The sequence below is a fragment of the Leucopleurus acutus genome, assembly GCF_964270905.1.
Source record: "Leucopleurus acutus genome assembly, chromosome: X".
Lineage (NCBI taxonomy): Eukaryota > Metazoa > Chordata > Mammalia > Artiodactyla > Delphinidae > Leucopleurus > Leucopleurus acutus.
The window spans coordinates 95,607,165-95,624,697 of NC_139148.1; the positions used below are offsets into that span (position 1 = coordinate 95,607,165).

Here is a 17,533-nt window from a genome sequence, read left to right on the forward strand (position 1 = left end):
GAGATGCAGGGACCCTGTCTATGATGGCATACACGAGGTGCACTCATGGCTCTTATTGAAGCAGCCGGGGATTACTGGGCTACGTGTACAAGTCATCCAGCCATTACACTCTTTTAATAGTTCAAACTAGTTTGTGTGTCACAATTCAGATGACCTCTCAGCGCAGAATTACTTATTCTCCTTTAGAACCTAAGACCTATAGGCCTCAACTCATTGGAGGAATAATTTTGATCCCTGGTGACCAAAGGAAGCTGTCTCATCCCGAGGTGGTATTTTCTTGGAGGGTCCAGGCCTTCCATAAGGAGTTTGTTTCTCCAGGGACCCTGCTGATGAAGGGGGTTGGGTAGAGCGTGAGCCTCCACTCATCCCAACCTCCGGCACACAGAGGAGAGTCTGCTTCTTAGCACAGATGTGACTGCTGGATGTCACTTGGTCTGCCACCATTTGATACAGGTCGTAAACTCCGGGTTGGAGCATTTTGTCTTTTTTTTTCCCCTTCAGTCTAGCCTTTTTGGGGGGGTTTATTGGATATTTTCCCTTTACTAGTTTAGAAGTTATACACACTATTTCAGTTATTGTTTTTTTTAATGTTTATCCTACCAATGTTAACATAAATACCCAGTTCTAGAGTCAGTCAGACTTTTTCTCTCAAATAATACAAGGATCTTATAACATTTTTTTGGTCATAGTTTTACTGAGTTTATTCACATAACATAAAATTCACTCATTTAAAATGTAGAATGTAAAGTTTTTTAGTATATTCACAGAATCGTGCAACCATCACTACAATTAATTTTTAGAACATTTTTATCAACCCCAAAAGGAAAGCGTAACTGCTTAGCTATCATCTCTCTGTCCCCTTACAGCGCTCCCCAACTCCTGCCCGCCCCCAGCCCTAAGTAACAACTGATCTAATATCTCTCTCTATAGATTGGCCTGTTCTGGACATTTCCTATTAATGGAATCATAAAATATTTGTCCTTCTGTGTCTGGCTTCTTTCCCTTAGCATAATGTTTGAAAAATTTTTATTGGAGCATAGTTGATTTACAATGTTGTGTTAGTTTCAGGTGTACAGCAAAGTGAATCAGTTATACATATACATATATCCATTAGCATAATGTTTTGAAGATTCATCCATGTTGTAGCATCTATTAATATTCCGTTTCTTTATACTGGCTAATAAAATTCAATTGTATGGATATGCCATGTTGTTTTTTATCCATTCACCTGTTGGTAGACATTTGGATTGTTTCCACTTTATGGCTGTTGTGAATAATGCTGCTATGAACATTGATGTGTAACCTTTTGTGTAGACATGTTTTTGTTTTTGTTCTTTTTTACTCTTGGGTATATCCATAGGAGTGTATACGCTGAGAAATGGGGTTACAACCTGATTCTTTTGCATGTGGACCTTATAATATTTTAACTCTATTCATCACCCTCAACTTACATGCTTATGTTGTCATGTATTTTAATTCCGTATTATTTTAGCTTTTCTTTTAAAAATAATACAAGACATTATTATTTTATGAAAAAAATGGTCATTTAGATTTACATAATTTACATAGATTTGCATAATTTACATTATGTAAATTTAGATTTACATAATTACTGCTTTCTTTGCTCATTATTTTGTATTGTGTCTATTTGACATTAGTTTGCCTTTGCTGGAATCATATTCTTTAGAATTCCCTTTAGAGATGATCTGCTGATGACAAACCCTCTTAGTTTTTCTTTGCCTAAAAATGTTTGTATTCCTTCTTCATTCTTGAAAGATATTTTCACTGGATATAAAATTCTTGGTTCATAATTATTTTTCTCCCAGCACGGTGAAGATGTAATTTTACTATATTCTGTCTTCCACTGTTGCCTTGAAAAGTCGTTGGTCAGTCTTAACTTTCACTCCTTGGAAAGTAATCTCTTTTCTTTCTGATTGGTTTTAAGATCTTCTCTTTGTCTTTGGCGTTCTGCAGTTTTACTAGGGTTTGTTTCAATGTTTATTTGTTCTGGCTTATTCTGTTTGAGAGACTGTGGGTACATGTCCTTCTTCAGGTTTCTGAACATTCTTAGCTATTATGCCTTCAGCTATTTTGTCTGTCTCCTCTTCTTCTTCTAGGACTATGTTTAGAGTTATGTTAGTTCATCTTACTCTGTCTTCCACATCTCTTAATCCTTTTTGTTCCTATCTTCCACTATGCCTTGTCTACTATGTTGCATTTTGGATAATTTCTTCAGCTCTCTATCCCACTTATCTCTTTAGCTGTCTAATCAGTAACTAAACATATCAGTTAAAACTATCAATAGAGTTTTTCATTTCAATTATTTTTCCCTTTTCCAAACCTAAACATAGTCTATAACTATTCTGAGGTCCTTAAAGCTCTGTTTTTACTGGCTCTTGGCTTATTTACTTGTGTGTTTAGGTTTTGTTTTAAATATTACTGTTGTTATTGTTCTTTTATTGTACATTGCTTATTTTCTTTAAAATGTTATTTGTGGGAATTTTTTGAGTCCTGGATTTCTCTAGAGAGGATTTGTCTTTGTCCTTGCCAGGCACTTGAGGGCTACCAGTCTGGAATCATGCTAAATAAAACTTTCAGCCTAACATTTTTGGATTACCCAAGTAGTATAAATTTAGAGTGCAAACCCACACGAGGGCTGGCTTCTGGTTCCAGGATTTTAGTGGAACTAACTCGTTTCTTCCCCTGCTACCCCAACTCATCGTTAAGATTTGAGACTGGATTTTCCGTACCATTCTAGGGGTGGGGTAATTTGTATCTGCAGTACACCTTTACACTGAAGTGTGGCTTTTTGGGGTCATAGATCTCTTTAAGTACTAACTAGCTTTTGTTATTACCGGAAATGGAAGTCCGGGTCTTGTTTCCCAGCCCTCTTATGTCTGTGTCCTTCCTGTTGGGGGCAGTCAGGAGGATGTTCTAATTCTATTCATTGGTTTGGCCATCTGTCTGTTCTCAGTGCTCTCCTGAAATATCTCTATATAAGTTGATAAATACCTACTATATGTCTGTCTAGTATTGTACTAAGTTCTATGAGGGATCTGGTAGCTATTTAACCTGTCATGTAGCTAACAAAACATTAATATTAGAGGTCATGAGCCCTTGGGGCACTGATTTAAACCATCTTTTGATTTCTGAGCCCTTCTAAACCCTAGAAATCAGCATTTAGAGTGAGGTGGGTGTAAGTGCATGAAGGCAGGGACCGTTTGTATCTTGTTCATAATAGTTGACACATAACAGGTGCTTAATATATATTTGTGGATTGATTGATTGATTGAATGAATGAATATGTTGGTGTCTGGGAGGTCATGGAGGTAGATTCCAGTGTTGGTTAGTTCCCTTGGCAATATAGTTAGAAGATTCCCGGTCTGGGTTCACATAGTGGGTATGGAAGAGAGAGGATAATATTTCAGTAGCAGGGGATCAAACCATCATGGATTTGAGTCACTTGTAAATCAAGGGTTTCCTCTGTACTGTAAAGGGCCTCAGCACGTATCAGGGTACTATAATGTAGGTCAGTGGGTAGGAACGTGGACTCTGGAGTCAGATTGTGCCTGTCTTATATCCAGGCTCTGTAACTAACCTGGGGCCAGTTATTAATCTCTCTGTGTCTTAATTCCTTCATGCAAAGAAAGGGGGTTATAGCATTTATCTTACAGAGTTGTTTTAAGTGTTAGTTAATACAAGTACTTCGGACAGTGCCTAGCCGAGAAGTGCTATGTACGAGCAATTAGTAATGATTATTATTCTCTTTATTGTTGTTTTGAACACTAGTCACATCATTATTCTTGTCAGTACATTTTCCTGGGAACTGCCTGTCATTTCTGTGAGAAAATATTCTAATCTCACACCTACCATTTAGACTTCTGGAGGCTGACCTACTGTAGTATTTCCCCAAGCGTAAGTTAAGCACTCCTCCATCCAGATTAGAATGCTGGGCCCCATCCTAGTAGGTCGAAAGGATTCTTTCTCTAAAAATTAGTGACGAAAATCAAGATTCTGCACATTCTCTGCGTGTTGGATTAGCCAGGAGCTGCTGTGAGTCTTAAGTTTTATCACCCTTCAGTGCTCGTAGAAAACCTGGGAGCAGGCTTGGAGACTGGGAAGGGATTGAGAACGGGAGAGTTAAACAGAAGAGAAGAAAAGAAGTAGAAAGAGAAGTGAGCAGAGTCTACTCATGTCAGGAGGTTGTCAAATACCAACTTTTGGCCTCTTCTCAAGGGTCATGCCTCAAGGGGTCATGTGACGTTTGCCTCCCCTTGATTTAGGGATTCCTGAACCTGGCTCCGGCTTGTAGCTTGTAGCCTGGTGTTGGAGACAACAGGGTAGGGAGGCCTGCCTTCCAAATGGCTGCCTGGCGCACTGGTTGCCTTCAAGCAAGGGCCCCCAAGGAGTAGAAGATTAACCAGACTCCATGGTTGGTTGGTTGAGGGAAGTGGGCTGTTTACTGAGTGCCCTTGAGCTGTTTTGACTGGGCTAAGAGCCAAATCTCAGATGTGTTTGTCCCTCCCTTTGCTCTAGTGCTAGTGTGGGGTTGGCCTTATTTCAAGCCATCTGACGCTCCAGTCCTTTGAAGGCGCTAAAATCGAGCCAGATGGCATCACAGACTGCTTGGGCTGATGAGGGACTGGAAGTTTAGTACCTTTCCTCTCGTCCCTTCCACTCTGCATGGCTCACATTTTCTGTGTGGAATCTGTAACCCAAGGCCGAGGAGAACGAGGCCTTGGTCCTGTCAGTGGTGCAAAAGGTCCTCGTGGGTCCCCTTGTCACACACCCTGAGCAGGGAGGCCAGCCCTGGCTCAGTCATTCCGCAGGTGTGGTTTGGCCTCCACACACAAGCTGACTGTCTTTTGACTTGTAGCTGCCCTGGTTCCTCTGTAGGGCTTTTGAACAATCTCTGTCATTAGCCTTTCCCCTGAGTTCTGTGGAGAGAGCCGTACAAATATTTATTTTCCCTCCTTGAGTAAAAAGTCAAATAACGTGTTCAGGGCTGGACTTCTATGTCCTGAAGTACCTTCTTGTGTACTCAAAGCTTCTCTCCTTTTTCCACATGAAATTCGAGCTTTGGCTCAGTCTGAAGAAGTAGTAAATCTGGTTTTGGTGACCGTGGAGCCCCCCTGGGGTCTTGGATGGCTAGTGCCCATATGGTGGTAGCTGGGTGTAGGGTCAGGCCTTCAGGCTTCACAGTAGACCCTATTTCTGTTCCATCAGGGGAACAGCCTGGTGTTTTGATATATAATAGACAACAGTGGTTTTAAGATTATGCATTCTGGAGCCAGGTTGCCTGGGTTCACATCCTGGCTCAGCCTTGAGACCTTGGGCAAGTTATTGAATGAAACCCCTACCGCTTTTTCTTTTTAAACAGACCTTTGGTGCAAAGGTCTGTTTAAATCATAAATCATATTTATAATTCTCGATTCATAACAAGTTTCAACATTGGTCCGTTTATGGCATGCTTTAATTTTATTCATGAGTACATTTATTTATTCATGGAGAGTATTATAAACAACCATGAACTCAACCCAACAACTAGCCACGTTGATCATAACTTACCGACGTGAGCCTATGTGCTTCCCCCACCCTGCTCCCTACGTCCGTGCCCACCACTGTGAACCACTAGCCTCAACTTCGGCTATGATTCCTTTTCTCTTTTTAAAAGTAATCTTATCCCTCTTCTCATGTACACAGAAAAATAAATATATATATATAATATACATTATATATAATAAAATATGTAATATTTTATATATGTAAAACAGTCCTAAATAAGGTATTATATAATTGTAGTTGCTTTTCGATCCTTATAAAAAGGGTATTATGTTGTAGGTAGTCTTCTGGGATTTGCCTATTTTAGTCAACATTCTGTTTGTAAGATGCATCCCTATTATTGAGTATAAGTGTAGTTACATTTTCACTGTGGTGTAACATTCCATCGCAGAAACATACCACAGTGCCTTTCTTCATTCCCTTCGTGATGGGCATTTTGCTGTTGCCGGTATCTTGCTATTACAAGAAACCGGCCTGTCCTTAATTTCCTCATCTTAAAATTGGAGAATAAAAATAGGAGCTACCTCATAAGTATGTGATGAAGATGAAAGGAGTTAATACTTGTGAAGTGCTTAAAACAGTGCCTGGCTCATAGCACACGTTTGGCCAGTGTATTCGTTTCCTCGGGCTGCCATCGCCAATACCACAGACTGAGAAGCTTAAACAACAGAAACGTTTCTTCACAGTTTTGGAGGCTGCAAGTCTAAGGTCAAGGTTTCAGCAGTGTTACTTTCTTCTGAGGGCCTCGCTCTTTGGTCCTAACCTCCTCTTCTTATAAAGACACCAGTCAGACTGGGGTATATATATATATATACACCAGTATATATATATATATATATATATATATATATATGTAATAAGGTCCCATATAACCTTATTTTATCTTAATTACATCTGTAAAGGATCTCCAAAGAGTCAAGTTCTGAGGCACTGGGGGTTGGGGCTTCAACATACGGATTCTGGGGAGACACAACTCAGCCCATAACGGTCAGTAAGTATAAGCTATTATGACCGTCATTATCTCCATCATTACAGCTCAGGAAAATGCAACAGACTTGTTATGACATAGCCCCTGGGAGTACTCAAAAGTTAGCTCTTACTACTACTACTGCTACTACTATTATTATCATCATTATTATTATTTGGTCAGAAGCCCAGAGTTTTCTTCCCTGCCTTTTCAGAAATGACTTTTGATGCCAGCAACAGTACTAAAGAATGGCACTCTGTGGTTTCCCAGGATGATAGGCAGCAGCTCCTAAGTCTGTTAGAGGTGAGAGGAGAGGAGCTACGAGGTTTCATTGTCACCTTGGTTAAAGGAAACTAACCAAGCAAAGGGAGGCCTTGCGGGCGAGCCAGTGGCTGACTGACCCGAAATTGCCACTCAGTAAAGTTCTGTGGGCTTGCCAGGCCTGGGCTGCTGTACCAGGAAATACACTTACACAAGTAACTGCACCACCAGAGCAAACAACGTCTTTCATGGGCTTAGAATATTTTGTTTGACATTAGGGAGCTGGCTAGCAGCCACAACTCTGCTCTCCTGCTCTCCCTCTGGAAGGCTCTGAGCACCGAGGAGGAAGTAAGGAGTAGCCCTGATAGGATCTGGACTCCAAAAGGAAGGAGCAGCTCCCCCACGCCAGTTGCCCACCCCTCCCTCTCTCCACATCAGACCTTGAGTGTAAGGTGGAATTCCATGTGCCTGGTAGGACTGTGGGCATCTGTCCGTACTGGGGCTTGGGAGTGGGCTCACAAGGGAAGATACAGTGAGAACAAGGGACTTGGGAAGGAGTCTCTAATGTGCTCTGTTGTAGTTTTTCTTATGTCAGGGTTTCCGAAAGCAAGCTCATCGCACGAGGTGAATGGTGCCGAAGCACGGCAGTAGAGGGCTGCCGCTCGCTCAGGCAAAACAGCGCCGTCTGTCCTGCTGTGGTAGCTTTTATGAAAGCATTATCTAGGTTTACACTTTAAGACTTGTTTTCTTAACATTCCAGAAATACCAAAGTAGCAACATATGCTTTTATTGATTATACAAGCAATAATGGGCTTGCTTGAAGACATGCCGTGCTTCGTCCTTGAGCGCGAAAGCAGCACAAAGTTCCCACCATTATTTTGATTATACTGAAGTAGCACAAGGACATTTCCTTGCATTCCCACCGTTCTGATTATACTGAGGACATCTCATGGATCAGTGCCCAAAGCACTCAATGCTTCTTCGCAGGCTCCCGGTTTGCCGGGGGGGCGGGGGGACTCAAATCATTCAGGACTGTTCACAGTTCTGGCTTATTCGCATGCCCCCGGTTTGCCGGGGCGGGGGGGGGGCGGGCTCAAAGCATTCAGGACTGTTCACAGTTCTGGCTTATTCGCATGCCCCCGGTTTGCCAGGGGGGCTCAAAGCAATCAGGACTGTTTGCAGTTCTGGCTTATTCACCAGCCCCCAGTTTGCTGGCTGGGGGGGCTCATGGGTCACGTCTCCTTTCCATGTCCTCAGTTATTCCACTACAGTGCTCAGATTAAAAACTAGAAAAAATTCACGCTAATCATCCTTAATAGCTTAATGCATCCTCCTGGTTAAGGATGCCTGCAATACAGAGATAAGAAGAATATAACATGAAAATTCTCCTCCACCCGCTCCCCAGAGATAATTGCTGCTAAGGTGTACATTCCTCTTGTGACCTTTTTTTTTTTTTGACTTTTAAACTTTCAGCTACATGATTCATAAATTAATGCATTAATTTGTCATAAAAATCCAACTATACAAATATATAGAATCCAAGTCTAAGTCTCCCCTTCCCTGTCCTCCCCAGTCCTCTTCCCCCACCCAGTTTGGTAAATATCATTCCAGTCCTTTTCCTGTGCATTTATAGTCATCTAAAAGTACAAAGACTAATTTGGCCTTTTTCTTCTACAAAAAGGATCATGCTGTGTTCGATATAGATTTCTTCTGTTTTACCTACAAATGGTTGTACCTCCTTTCTTGTAAATGGTTGCAGAGTTAATCTTCCAGAGTATTTTTTGATGACTCTCCTGCCAGTGGACATTCAGTTAGCTATTTTGTTATTAGATATTTTTTTGTTATTACAGATAATGTTGCAGTGAACATCTTTATACATACAGCTTTGTTCATACATGCAAGTGTCTCTGTTGGTATAAATTTTTAGAAGTGAAATTAGTGAGTCAAAGTGAACGGGTATTTAACATTTTTTATAAATTTTGACAAATTGTTCTCCAAAATGATTGGACCACCTAAGTGTCCATCGACAGATGAATGGATAAAGGAGATGTGGCCCGTATATACAATGGAATGTTACTCAGCCATAAAAAGAAACGAAAGTGAGTTATTTATAGTGAGGTGGATGGACCTAGAGACTGTCATACAGAGTGAAGTAAGTCAGAAAGAGAAAAACAAATACCATATGCTGACACATATATATGGAATCTTAAAAAAAAAATTGTGCTGAAGAACCTAGGGGCAGGACAGGAATCAAGACGCAGATGTAGAGAATGGACTTGAGGACACGGGGAGGGGGAAGGGTAAGCTGGGACGAAGTGAGAGAGTGGCATGGCCATATATACACTACCAAATATAAAAGAGATAGCTAGTGGGAAGCAGCCGCATAGCACGGGGAGATCAGCTCGGTGCTCTCTGACCACCTAGAGGGGTGGGATAGGGAGGGTGGGAGGGAGACGCAAGAGGGAGGAGATATGGGGATATATGTATATGTATAGCTGATTCACTTTGTTATAAAGCAGAAACTAACACACCATTGTAAAGCAATGATACTCCAATAAAGATGTTAAAAAAAACACAAAAACACAAGCAAACAAAGAAACCAAAATGATTGCACCTTGTTTTTTCTTCCAGTTAATTATACCTTAAGATTTTGCTGTATTAGTTCATATAGATTTACCTTCTTTAAATTTATTTACATTTTAAAAACTTCCCAACTTCTTATAAAAATTTTCAAACATCCCAAAGAGTTGAAATAAGAGTATAGTGAACAATGACTGTATACCCTCAAGCTAGATTCAGCAATTACTGTTTTTCCCTATTCACTTTCTTTTCTCTCTTTCTCTGTGTAAGTTTGCTGAATCATTTCCCCTCAAATTGCAGACATCTTGACACTTCAGTTCTAAATACTTCAGCCTACAGCTCCTAGGGAAAAGGACATTCTCTTGTATATCCACAATACCATAATCACACTCAAGATAATTATCAACAATTCTCTAATACTGTCTTCTTTATCTAATAGTCTGTTTATATTCGGACTTTCCCAGTTATCCCAGGAATGTGTTTTTTTAAGTTTTTGTGTTTTTTTTTTTTTTAAATCTGAATCCAGTCAGGTTTCAAGATTGCTTTTGTTCTCTCTCTTCAGGTTTTGTTTATTCACTTTTTAAAATCTAGGAGCAGTTCCCCCACCCTCTCATTCATGACATTGACATTTTGGTGAATCCAGGCCCGTTGTTTTGCAGAATGTTCCACATCCGGGATTTGTCTGTTTGCCGTGGCACCTTGTTGTTTTTCATGGCAGCATGGTATTCTGTTCTGTGAATGTATCGCGGTTGATTTTTAGGTTGTAGGCATTCCTTTTGTGGCTCTTCTAACAAGTGGTATTTAGTCCCAAAGAGTTTGAGGCACTGGTAGCCACAGTAGAAGTCTGTGGTCAGTTAATGAAAATAAAGTGTTCCAAAGCCAAACTTGGTTGGCAGGAGAATTACCGAAGGCTGCATCCTTTCCCCTTGAAGGGAGATTGGTTATTGTTCTAGTCTGTTCAGGTTCCTGTAACAAAATACCATAAACTGTGTGGCTTATAAACCTCAGAAATCGATTTCTCACACTTCTGGAGGCTGGAAGTCTGATCAGGGTACCAGCAGGGTCAAGTGCAGACCCTTTTCCGGGTCACAGGGCAGGAAGGGCTAGGGAGCTCTCTGAGGCCTCCGTTTTCATCAGAACCTAATCTCCTCCTAAAGGCCCCACCTCCTAATACCATCCCATCAGACATGAATTTGAGGGAGACACGAGCATTCAGACCATGGCAATAATCTGTTTTGATTCTCTGATTTCTTTGGAGAGGCTACAGTCGGGGGCTCAGCTGAGAGCAAGGTCCTCTCTTTGTAACCACCCATCCTCACTTTGCACTTCATCAGCAGCCGTGGACCCTTTTGGTAACACAAGTCCCCAGCTGGCTAGCAGAAACTCCTGGGTTGTGAACTTCCCCCACTCCCAGCACACCCCTCCCCCGTGCAGCTGTTCTCACTTCAGCTCGTCCTTCCCTCCTCATTTCCTGGAGCCCAAGGCTACCGCTCCTCTATGTGCTCTGGCTCCCAGCCCTCCTGTCCGCTTCAGGACCTCTCACCATCCAGTGCCTCCTGCCCCTCTTGCTTCTTCAACCTCCCTCTCCCCACTGGCACCTTCCCTCCATCTATAACTATGTTCAAGTATCTCCCAATTCTATCAATACTCTCCTTGAGCTACGACTTCCATCTCTCGCCATCCATTCACTCTTGAAAGAGTACCATGGACAGGGGTCTGCAAAGTGGGCTGCATAAGGTGTTCTATTTGGGTGCATAAAGAGAATATCAGCATTTCTATCCCTTTTAGAATTTCACCCATTTACTTTTCTCTGTTTGTATTTCATATACATGTATATCATTTGCCTTTCAACTCTTCTCATCTTCTCCAGCCTCCTTGAGATCCAGACCCACATTCCCACTGATTTATGGGCATTTCTGCGAGGTTCTCACACTGGGCTCACAAACTCAGCCCGGTCTCAGCTTTCCTTATGCCCCTCCTCCTCCAACCTGCTTCCTTGACTGTCGGCCCCAACTTAGGGAGGAATCCCAACATCCCACCAGCCAGCTAGGCCATCAGCCTGGGGTCATCTTTGACCTGTCCTGTCACTCCTGCTTACCCCCACCCCCCACCCCCGCCATCTGTGTCAGTTACTCAGTCCTGGTGATTCAACTTCCTTAGGTTATCTCAAACCTGCGCATCCTCTGTTCTCTCGCTGCCTCTGCCTTCGAGCTTGATTTAGACATTTCTATTCCCAGTCCCTGACACACAGCCACCAGCTGGAGTTCTGCACAACTGTACATCGTACAGGACTGTCCCTACTTTTAAAGAAAAATCAAACCAAATCCAGTGCTTGATATACAGGTCCTTCCATGCTCTTTTGCTGCGCTGACGTTGTCCCTTTATCTGTTAGCTTTCTCAACCAGACTATGAGCTCTTGTAGGGCAGGGACTGTGTCTTCATCACTGCCGTGTACCCAGAGCCAGACACATGACCTGCCACCTAGGAGTGTCTCAATAAATGATTTTTTTTAATTGGTTGGCCGAGAGTAAGAATGAGACTGTCATGGGTGAGAAGAGGAGAGCAGTGTTGATACTCCTTTGAGAGATAGAGAAGTCTCCAGGAGGAACTCTCTCTTAGAGATGGGCCAAAAGAATGGATTGAGCTGGGAAGCTAAAGTTATCCTAGTAGTCGTCTGATAAAAGAGTGATTTGTGACTTAGGGCTGTGGGCAGGCCCAGGTGCCACCAACTCTAGCTGGAAGCTCTTGCTAGGGCAGAATAGTGAGGTGAAATGAGGTTCAGCTTTTGACCCAGAGAGACCTGGCATTAGTCTTGATGGCTGGAGTTGAAATCCTGGCTTTACCACTCACTGGCTGCATTGATGTTGAAAAGGAGGATGATACTAACAGCTAGCATTTATTGAGTACATATTATATGCCAGCACTGGGCCAGGAACTCTACACGAATTATTTCACCTAATTTCATCACAACTTGATGAGATAGCTTCTATTATCATTCCCACTTTACAAATGAGCCAACCGAAGCTCAGCAAGATTGTGATTTGCCCAAAGTTGCGTAGCAACTAAATGATGGAGCTAGAATTTCAGTTGTAACAGCCTGACTCTAGGCTGGAGATACTCATTTGGGAGTCATCAGCATATAGATGGTATTTAGAGCCAGGAGCCTGGATAAGATTATCTAGTGAGTGAGAGTAGATAGAAAAGAAAGCCAAGGACTTGGTTCTGGGCCCCTCCAATATGTAGAGGAATTAGGAACATGGAGGTCATTGGTAACCTCAATCAAAGCTATTTCGGGGGTTGGGGTGTGTTAGGTATGAAAATTTGATTGGAGTGGATGGAAGGATAATTCAGAGGAGAAGAAATGATGGCAGTGAGGAGAGGCAAACCATTTGAGGAGTTTCTCTATAAAGGGAAGCAGAGATATGGGGGTGATAGCTGGAGGGTGCAGTGGGATCAAGAATATTTGTCTCTTAGGGAGGGTGGGAGGGAGATGCAAGAGGGAGGAGATATGGGGATATGTGTATATGTATAACTGATTCACTTTGTTATACAGCAGAAACTAACACACCATTGTAAAGCAATTATACTCCAATAAAGATGTTAAAAAAAAAAGAACTTTTGTCTCTAGATGAACTACTTGGTAGCTTGTTTTATGATAGGAATGATCCAGTGAAAAGGGGGACAAATTGCTGGTGGTGCGTCCCCGCGTAGACGAGAAAGGATAGGATCTAGTGCAGGAATGGGGACTAGCCTTAGCCAGCAGCATGGGTGGGGACGCTGCAAGGAGGAGGGCGACGTGGAGGTGGGAGCTTGTTGATATTCTCTTCCAGTTGCCCCCTTTTCCCCCAATGAACTAGAAAGCCATGCCACCAGCCGAGGGGGAGGATGGGGGAACGTTTGAGGAACACAGGAGAAGTTATGAAATAGTGATAGGAATCGTTCAGGAGAGAGGAGAGTGAACGGACTTGAATGTAGTTGGATTATAAGGTCGCATTAAGGGCCCGCTCAAAGTTTGCAGTCATGAATTTCAAGGGTTAACAGCATAGCTTCACGTTTTTCTCCAGCCGTGCTTACTTGCATGGTAGAGGCACGGAAAAGGGTTGAAAATGTATGGAAGGGAGTAATGGGCAAGTATAGAAGTGAGGACATGAGGTAGGTGATGGCCAGGAAAACAGTGGAGGATCAGATGTGGGTCCTAGTGAAGGTGGAGGATTATTAGTCGGGATGTGAGGGGCGCGGAGTGATTGGGTAGATAGGAGGTGGTGGCTGGAGAGTGGGGTGCATGACAGAGTTTATGGAAGGGTTGGAGGTGTTGGCAGTGACAGGTATGATCATGGGGATAAAGGGCTGAGGTGAGATGGAGGTGAGACCCTCGAGGGGAATGGAGTTCAAGGCATTAGAAGCCAGTGTGTGCTAAATATTGAAAACACGGGAATTTTGACAAAGGCATGTCGGACGGCAGTGACAGGGAGGGTCCAGAGTTGAGTTCTACAAGGAGAGTAGTGGGTGGGAGAGACTGACGACATAAGGTTCAGATCAGGGCAGCGGTTAGGAAGGAGACGGCATTGAGGGGCAGACAGGACCCCTCCCGGCCCAGGGTTACAAGGTGACATGGAAGGGAAAGCACCCACCACTTGAGAGGGCTGTAGGGATAGCTGTGTCCTCAGAGGGGCGACCAGGTTTTCATCAAAGTAAGAAGGTCAAGGGACCGCTCAGAGGAGAGTTTGAAGATGGAGGGGATTTTGCAGATGATAGTGGGTTCCAGGGGATAGAGGGGAAGGGTTTCCAGCGTCGGGGAGCAGTGGAAGGCGGTCTCAGATTTGGGCTTGTAGAGAGCCATATGGAGGTTAGAGTTCAGCTGTTGGGTGGGGACCTGGGAGTCTTGGGCTTCTTACGGTAACGGAAGTAACCAGGGACATTCGGCACACTGGGATGGGCAGTCTTCACGGCAGAGTGTGGTGGTGTGGCTGTCAGAGGGCGGAGGGTCGGTAGGAAGGAGGTCGGGGATCTCGCCATGGATGGAACCCGTGCGCTTCATATTTCGGCCAGTCCGATTCCAGAGGCCTGGAGAACTTTACCCGTCTACTCTTTTGGTTCTGAAAAAAGATGTTGACTTGGACGTGAGAAGGAAGTTATGACTTATGTAGCTTAAAATGTTTTTATTGCCTTTGGCTTTCCATTGCAGTGATGTAGGACTTTCTGTCTAAAGCCTCGGGAATCCCCCAGCTGAAAAGGAGCCCAGATATGCACATTAGACTCGAGTTCCAGATGCGCGTTCTGGAGGGCAGAGACGAATTAGCCAAGTGGAACTTCTTCTGGGGGAAGTAAGACACTTCACAGATAGTGTTTATGAAACGGGTATCTTGCAATAATTAAGTGAGATAAGACACGTGAAAGTATTTAACGCAGTGCGTGGTACATAAGTACTTTCTAAATATTCTTTGTTATTAAATGTCCACTGGTAGGTTCTTGCGTTCAGCTCCCTTCCCTGCCACTTGCGTGGTTTTCTTATGTTGCCCTCCTTCTCCTTCATCCCTTTCCCTTCCTCTCCCTGGCCTTAGCTGTCAGCGGTGCCCACACCTAGTTGAACACTCTCTGTATCCTTCTGAGGTAGAGAACTCTTGGAATAGGGGGAGAGGCCGCCCTCAGAGGAAAGACGCTGCTGTTGGGGCCGGTCTCCTGGCCACCCCAGCTGAGATCTGTGACCGAGGTGTCTCCAGAATCCCGGTGGGAGCTGAGAGACCTGTATTGCAGGCCAAGCTTGGCCACTGTGAGGGCGGGCATCACGTGAACAGGGAGGGACTGGGTCCAGGCCCCAGGTGGAGGACAATTGCTGATGCTGTTGTTGCTAATGTGCTTCTGTTACCACTCCCCTTGTTAACAAGGGCTCAGCTCCACTGCGCATCTCCCCGCATCTCCCCTGCGCATCTCCCAGGTGTCAGGATTTTGTGGGCGGGAAGGAACGGGGCATAGGGTAGGGGAGTGTACAAGCTAAGAGTATAAACTCGAGAGCCAGACTGCCTGGGTTTGAATCCTGGTTCTGTCACCAGATGAGGCCTGTGCCCTTGGGTAAGTTATCTAACTTCTCTGTGCCTCAATTTCTCATCTCTAAAGTGGAGTTAATGGGAACAGTTACAGGTGAATTAATAGGTGAACTGATAGTTAACAAAGTGCTTAATGGTTCCTGGCATGCAATAAGGATTCTACAAATGTTTGTTTTAGTAAAATTTTTAAAAATGTTTTTACAGCAATCTTATAACAGCATAACTGTTGTAATTTTACTGGTGCCAAAACTGGGATGGAGAGGTTAAGTGACTTGCCCGAGGCCACAGGGATATTAACTGGCGGAGTCGAATCTAGAATAGGAATTTGGCAGACTTGAAAGTCCTTGCTTGGCGGCCGCAATGCTGAACTGCCTCCCCGGACCTGCCTGGTGGGGAGTTTGCTTTCTAGAAGGGCTGTGAGGGAAGGGAAAGCAAGCAGGCACCGTGAGTCTAGGTGGGTAAATAGTGGCTGGAGTCTGAGACTTCAGCAATGGGGATACTGCTTGGGGACCTGGCTGGGACCCGGGTGAGCCCAGTTCTCTGCTCCCTGCTGTGGGAGCAGCAGGGAGAGGTCTAGTCCCTTAGGCGCCAGAGAGCTGAGCCTTCCCGAGCCCTTTGCCTTCTTGCCTGCTTTCTGTGTGACCGCAGTCTAGTCAGTTAATTTAAGGTAGTAGAGTGGTCCCAGACCGCGTTACTCTGAGGGTCCCCGTGGGCCTCTCAGGCCTCCAGAGTTACCTCCTGCTGGTGGTTTCCTCCACTGTGAAACCCCATGACCCCTTAAAGCTGCTCCGGCGAGGTCTGCAGAGACGCTTGGAACCTCATTTCTCTTTCTGGGATTTTACATTTCTTTCTGTGAGCATAAAATAATAGTCGATTATCATCTGGGTCCTTGGGAAATTTTCCTTCTGAGTCGGTTTTTATTTTCAAGAGCCAGACCGGTGACTCCGTCCAGGGTCTGCAGTCATCTCAGCTCCCATTCTGGGAGCTCTGCCATCTTTTGGTTTGGGCCTTTGGGTTCCTGGGTGTCGGGAGCCCAGAACTGGCTCCTCTCATGAACTCACATGTTTGGTTCTGCGCTCGCCCTGTTGGGCACAGTGAGGCAGCTGACCCTTGCCCTGGGTGTCCTTGTTTCTCTGGGCTTCCCCTTGGCGGTGGGGGGGGGGGGGAGGTGTGTGGGTGTGCGTGTGTGTATCTGTGTGTGTGTGTGTGTCTGTGTAGGGCTGTGTAAGCCCCGGAGGCCAGGCCTCTTGGCCAGCAGCTGCAGTTCTTTTCCCAAAATTGAGTTAGCCGCTCAGCTGTTTCCAGTCTCCCCCACTGCCAAGCGCTGCAGCACGGTCCCCGTGCCAGGTTGAAAGCGCACTCTGCTTTGGTAATTTAGAGCTTCCATTTTGAGAGAGATGGGAAACAGGAGTGAATGAGTGGGCACGTTGGATGGAAGGAGGGTGGGGACATTCTTTTTGGCAAGCTACGCCAGAACTGGCCCAGCTGCTTGGTCTTCACCCAAAATTAGGGCTAACTCTGGACTGACCCCAAGTATCCCGTGGAGAAACTCTTTATTCTTGGATCTAGACCTAACCAGACCTGGCAATCAATATTTTTTAATCTGCAAAATGGGAATAGTAAATCCTGCCCCATATGTTCTTCATGTCAAATGAGTAGCTACTCACCAGGAGCAGGAAGTGACGCAAGCCTGTGTTTCTTCAAGTATATTTCTGCAGAACACTAAGTGCTATTTTTTTTTTACAAAGGCACTGGCTAAATAAGTTTTGGGCCACACCGGATAAACAGTGTTAAGCAGCCGCCTTTTTTTTTTTTTTTTTTTTTGCTGTACCTGGGCCCCTCACTGTTGTGGCCTCTCCCGTTGTGGAGCACAGGCTCCGGACGCGCAGGCTCAGCGGCCATGGCTCACGGGCCCAGCCGCTGCGCGGCATGTGGGATCTTCCCGGACCGGGGCACGAGCCCGCGTCCCCTGCATCGGCAGGCGGACTCTCAACCACTGCGCCACCAGGGAAGCCCAAGCAGCCTTCTTCTTTGCACAGACCCCACAGGTCCTTAATCTACCACTAATATACATGGTGAATCTCCAAGGGGATAGATTGTAGGTAACATTTCTTAAATT

The 17,533-nt window shown here is 44.5% G+C and overlaps 1 protein-coding gene across 4 annotated transcripts in view; it reads left to right on the top strand.

The window, feature by feature from the left end:
* TMEM164 (transmembrane protein 164) overlaps positions 1-17,533 on the top strand; it is a 155,934-nt gene that overhangs the window by 108,671 nt on the left and 29,730 nt on the right. The gene's annotated exons all lie outside the window — the stretch shown is intronic.